This window comes from Pelophylax lessonae (assembly GCF_965119305.1).
Source record: "Pelophylax lessonae genome assembly, chromosome: 11".
In the NCBI taxonomy this organism is placed as follows: Eukaryota; Metazoa; Chordata; class Amphibia; order Anura; family Ranidae; genus Pelophylax; species Pelophylax lessonae.
Window position 1 is genome coordinate 32745745 of NC_138778.1, and position 6046 is coordinate 32751790.

The 6046-nt window shown below is 41.8% G+C and overlaps 1 protein-coding gene across 2 annotated transcripts in view; it reads left to right on the forward strand.

The window, feature by feature from the left end:
- Nucleotides 1–2177: 2177 nt before the first annotated feature.
- Nucleotides 2178–6046, forward strand: part of NDRG3 (NDRG family member 3) — a 108833-nt gene continuing 104964 nt past the window's right edge. For both annotated transcript variants that reach the window (XM_082271753.1, XM_082271754.1), the window contains exon 1: nucleotides 2178–2295. The gene's annotated coding sequence lies outside the window, so the exon portion shown is untranslated. The remainder of the gene's footprint in view (nucleotides 2296–6046) is intronic.

The window sequence follows — 6046 nt, forward strand, 5'->3', positions numbered from 1 at the left end:
TCTTTTTTTGATTATAGTGCAAAAAATAAAAATTGCAGAGGTGATCAAATGCCACCAAAATAAAGCTCTACTTGTGGGGGAAAAAATACATCAGTTTTATTTGGGTACAGCGTCGCACGACTGCGCAATTGTCCGTTAAAATAACGCAGTGCCGAATCACAAAAAATGGCCTGGTCATTAACCACTTGCCGACCGCGACTATTTACTGCGGCGGTCAGCCCCTCACAGGCAGAGCGATGTAGTACTACGTCGCTAGCCTGTGAGGGTCTAGGGAGCGAGCGGGCGCCCCCGGAGGCGCGCTCCCGCGTGGTCACGGACCCCCCCCCACGCGTGTGACCGGTGGACCCGATGTCCGCCGGTCACTCACCGATCGTCGGTGCAGAGGGAGAAAGGCAGGCGGCTAATGTAAACAAGCCGCCTGTCATTCTCCCCTGTGTATGAATGGTGATCATACGGTTCTACTATGTAGGACCGTTGATCACTGTTCATACACCTCAAGCCACAGCCAATCACAGTTAGAATCACGCCCCTAGGGACACACATAACCCCTCCCTCTCAAAAAGTTAACCCCTTCACTGCCAGTGTAATTTTGCAGTAACAGTGCATATGTATAGCACTGATTACTGTAGAAATGTCACTGGTAACCCCAAAAGTGTCAAAAATGTCAGTCAAGGGTCCGATCTGTCCGCCGCAATGTCGCAGTACCGCAAAAAAAATCACAGATTGCTGCCATTACTTGTTAAAAAAAAACAACAAAAATGACAAAAATCTTTCCCTTTGTTAGTAAACGCGATAACTTTTGCGCACACCAATCAAAATACGCTTTTTGCGATTTTTTTTTTACCAAACATATGTAGCATAAAACAAATTGGCCGAAAATGTTAAAAAATTTGGATTTTTACATTTTTTTGGGGGGGAATTTCATATAAAAAATGTGAAAAATATTGTTATTTTTGCAAAATTGTCGCTATTTTTTTGTTTATAGCGCGTGATCATGAAACCGCACAGGTGATCAAATACCACCAATAGAAAGCTCTGTTTGTGGGAAAAAAAGGACGTCAAATTAGTTTAGGTACAGCTTTGCACGACCGCGCAATTGTCCGTTAAAGTCACGCAGTGCCGAATCGCAAAATAGGCCCTGGTCAGGAAGGGGGTAAAATCTTCCGGGGCTTAAGTGGTTAAGGAGGAAAATCTTCTGGTCCAGAACTGGCTAATGACCACCTTAATCAGCCACAGAATGAATGTGTGTCCTGGTATAAAGCGATGAGGTGACAACCCTAAGGCCCCTTTCACACATACAGTCCGTTCAGTTCATCAGTTCAGTCACGTCAAATGTATCAGTTTTTCATCCGTTTTTCATCAGTTTTTCATCCGTTTTTCGTCAGTTGTTATCCGTTTTTCATCCGTTTTTCATCCGTTGTCGTCCGTTTTTCATCCGTTGTCATCAGTTGACATCAGTTTTTCATCCGTTGTCATCCGTTGACATCAGTTTTTCATCCGTTGTCATCAGTTGACATCCGTTTTTCGTCCGATCCGTTTTTTTGACGGATGAAAAATAGGGCATTCATCCGTTCAAAAAAACGGACATTGACGGAAGTGGATGAAAACGGATGTTAACTGATGATCATCCTTTGTCATCCGTTTTTACATAGAGATGCATTGATGTCCGTTTTTCATCCGTCAACGGATGGATGAAAAACGGACAAACGGACAGCATGTGTGAAAGGGGCCTAAGGCCCCTTTCACACTACGTCAGTTGTCATCCGTTTTTCGTCAGTTGTTATCCGTCTTTCATCCGTTGTCATCAGTTTTTACATAGAGATGCATCGATGTCCGTTTTTCATCCGTCAATGGATGGATGAAAAACGGACATCATGTGTGAAAGGGGCCTAAGTCTTCTCATGTAGTGAAGACTCCTCACACTGTGATAAAACATCTCCCATTTATATGTTGGGAGTTCTGGGCCACAATGACAGCCAGGTGAGTTTCATTTCCCTGCTGGCAGTCTGCACTGTACAGCACTGTGTGTCTCCTGAGGGTTGTCAGTCACAGCCTCAGCCTTCAGCTCCCGCCCACACCACAGAGCCCTGGCAGAGCTGTGTATGACCGACAGACATGGAAATGGCTGGAGGGGCCCGCCGACCAATCAGCGCGCTCCTCTCTTGCTCGGGAGAAGCTGTCACCGGCGGCCAATGGGAAGGCGCCTACGAGGCTGATTTAAAGACACGCAGAGGGAGGCGCAGCTTTAGCTGGCCGGGCACAGTACGATCTCCCTGCATTATACGCACCGAGCAGGTGAGGAAGGACCGGGTGGGGTGCAATGTGCATGGTAATGGGGGGGCCGCTGGGCGCAGCACTCGCCAGCTGGGAGGGGGGAGCTGCATTTGTTTGTTTTGCATCCTTTGCAAGTAGCGGGGGTTCTTCAGACAGGTGGGTGGGGCTTATAGTCTTCTGTATATCTATATGTGAGGACTAAGGTTACCACCTCATCCCTGTATACCAGGGCACACATTATTACACAGGGTCTGGGGCTGATTAAGGTGGTAATTAATATCACTGGGTGCCTTATGTGCATTATATCAGCCTCAGAACCTGTGTAATTCATTTGTGTCCTGGATTAAATTAAAGGGATGAGGTGACAACCCTAGTGAGAGGAGCTTGTAGTGTGTGTGTGTGTGTATGTGTGTGTGTGTATATATGTATATTATATATAGATATAGATATAGATATAGATATATATATATATATAGATATATATATATATATATATAGATATATATATATATATATATATAGATATATATATATATATATATAGATATATATATATATATATATATATATATAGATATCTCTTGTTATAGAATAACGCTATATGTATGTGTGTATATATATATATATATATATATATATATATATATATATATATATATATATATTGTACATACAGCTCTTGTTATAGAATAACCCTATATATATATATATATATATATATATATATATATATATATATATATATATATATATATTCGATATATATACACACATATAAACACACACATATATATATATATATATATATATATATATATATATATATATATATATATATATATATTATTCTATAACAAGAGATGTATGTGTGTGTGTGTATATATACAGAGGGATATGTCTATTAATTGTTGAGCTTATTGTCAAGAGAGACTCTCCTATATATATATGTGTGTGTGTGTGTATATATATATATATATATATATATATATATATATATATACCTCTTGTTATAGAATAGTAACTATATATATATATATATATATATATATATATATATATATATATATATATATATATATATATATATATAATTCTATAACGAGATGTGTGTGTGTGTGTGTGTGTATGTATATATGTATGTGTATATATATATATATATATATATATATATATATATATATATATATATATGAGATATGTCTATTAATTGAGCTTATTGTCAAGAGAGACTCTCCTATATATATATGTGTGTGTGTGTGTATATATATATATATATATATATATATATATATATATATATATATATGCCCCAATTAATATAGAGATAGACATATCTTTTATATATGTGTGTGTATTGGGGAGGGGGGGTCTGATGGCTTTCTTTGTAGGGGTATGGGGGTGTCTGCTGCAGTGGCCAGTACCTTGGCAGGGTGCTGTTGCTGGAAAATGTATGGATTTCATGGATCTGGGCACTGAATTGTGTTTTCCGGTTGGTTCCTGTAACATGTTGATATCGGAGATCAGGTGTTGCTGGCCTGTTCTTCATCCCAGGGGAGTGATAACGGTTAGCTGGGAAATGGCAACTTGCTGCGGAATTGGCTGTAGATGTGATTGTGGTGATGTTTTAGGGCCGGGTGTGTATGCAGTTTGTGCCGGAGAAGAGAGCCTGGCACCAGCAGCTAAAAAGGTTGTGTGTTTTTTTTTTTTTTTACCCCCTGAAATGCAAAATTCGCCTTTTACGACCATAACAGTGTAATTGATGCATGGTACCCACATAAATGTTTTATATGTTTAAGTGCAGCCTCCAAAAGTACAAACACGGGGTGACATTCCAACCTCCCAACCAAAGACAATTTGAGGCCTTTTTGACAGCAATTAATGCAACTGTAGACCAATCCTAACCCCACCAACGCTTACCAACGTTGGTGGTGTTAGTATATATATATAGCGACTCCTGTCCTAATTGCATGCAGTTTTCCCAGGCTGAAACTAGGATAAAGCTGACGGTACATCTAACCCGAAGGTCGTACTATCTATCCCTTTCCATCTACCAACTACAAGTGGACTATTGTAGGGCAAGAGTGTGTTGGAGTGAAGCAGAATTGTGTAGGCCTTTCTGTTTTCAGGAACTGAATGTGAGGGGGAGTTCACAATTCTGAGCAGCAATCAAAACAAAGCGTGGCAATCTTAAAAGCAAATTTTCTGCTGACCGTTTAGGGGGGGTCACCATACACAATACAATCAATGTACAATCCAATTTAGATTTAGGCTTTGTTCACATACTGGCGTATCAGATCATAGGCCGAATCGTGCCTGCGATCCTGAATCATTGCAAATTGCAGGACACCCGTGTGATTCCCGTGACTTGCAATAGCACCTTAAACGCGGCAAGGTTTTGCCATGGTTGTCACCTGACGAATCGCTGTAAGAGCGCGCCAACATAATTGCAAGACTTTTGTCCTCCATAAGAAGTTCTTGTACTTTTTTTTTTTTTTTTTTGAGTGACTGGCGTCCAGTGATTAGGTTTGTGCAGTTTTAACGCGATTCGTTGGGTGGCAAAATCGCACCGCGTTTGAGGTGCCATTGCAGGTCACGGGAATCACATGGGCATGATCTGATATGCCAGTATGTGAATGGAGCCTTACCAAAACTATGTAATGAGAATCTACTATATCTATCCAATCAGGCAGACCTTTGTACTGCATAGTCGTTGGGTTAGTCTAAATGAGTTTGTACAAGCAGACTGTAACATGGTGAGCATAAGAGGTCATTCCTATCCCTTTGGGGGTTCTGGCTGTGTCTACAGGACGGGGAGTTCCACAGGGACATGCAATTGGCTAAAAAAAATCATCATTGGGTATTAAAGCTGCACTCAGGGATACATTGTCTAGATACATGTATATTCCTTATCCAGTTGAATGTATATATCTAGATATAAACACTTTTTAATCGGCGTATAAGCATTAAGTCAATTAAGCTTCTGGGATATGGATCTGGTAAGGTAAGTAGCAGAGGGGGTTATTATTTTAGCTGGTGGTAATTAACAGGTGCGCTAGATGGACAACAATGAGACAACCTCAAAACAGGAATGGTTTAAGTCCCCGTTCACACTAAGGCGACCTGTGAGGCGACCCTATGGGAGGCGACCTATGGCGACCTGGTCGCCTCACAGGGTGCCGTAGGTCGCCTCCCATAGGGAAGCTGCGGACCCGTTCCAATAGGAGCGACACAAGTCGCTCCGACTTAGAAAAAGGGTCCGGAGCTTCTTTTGGGGCGACCAGGAGGCGACCGCCATAGACTTCAATGTTATGAAGTCCGTGGCGGCCGCTCCGAGGTCGCGGGACGCTGCTCGCAGCGCGACCTCCGTCGCTTGTATGTGAACGGGGCCTTAGAGGTAAGGGCACTGACATTTTTTTTTTTTCTGTTTTCCACTAGTTTTGCATTTGGCCAGGGTCAGTGTCACTACTGGTAGCATGAGGCGATACCTGGACCCTATAGAGGTTGCACAGGGAGTCCAACTCGAGGATGGTACATCAATATGTGCTATTGCCAGGTTTAAAGTGTCTCCTAGCAGTCTCAAGAGCATGGAGGAGATTCCAGGAGATTCCAGGAGAAAGGTAGTTACTCTAGGAGAGCTGGACAGAGTCGTAGAAGGCCATTGACCCATCGTCAGGACCGGTATCTGCTCCTTTGAGCAAAAACAAACAGGAGCCAGAGCCCTACAAAATGACCTCCAGCAGGCCACTGGCATGAATGTCTCTTACCAAACAAT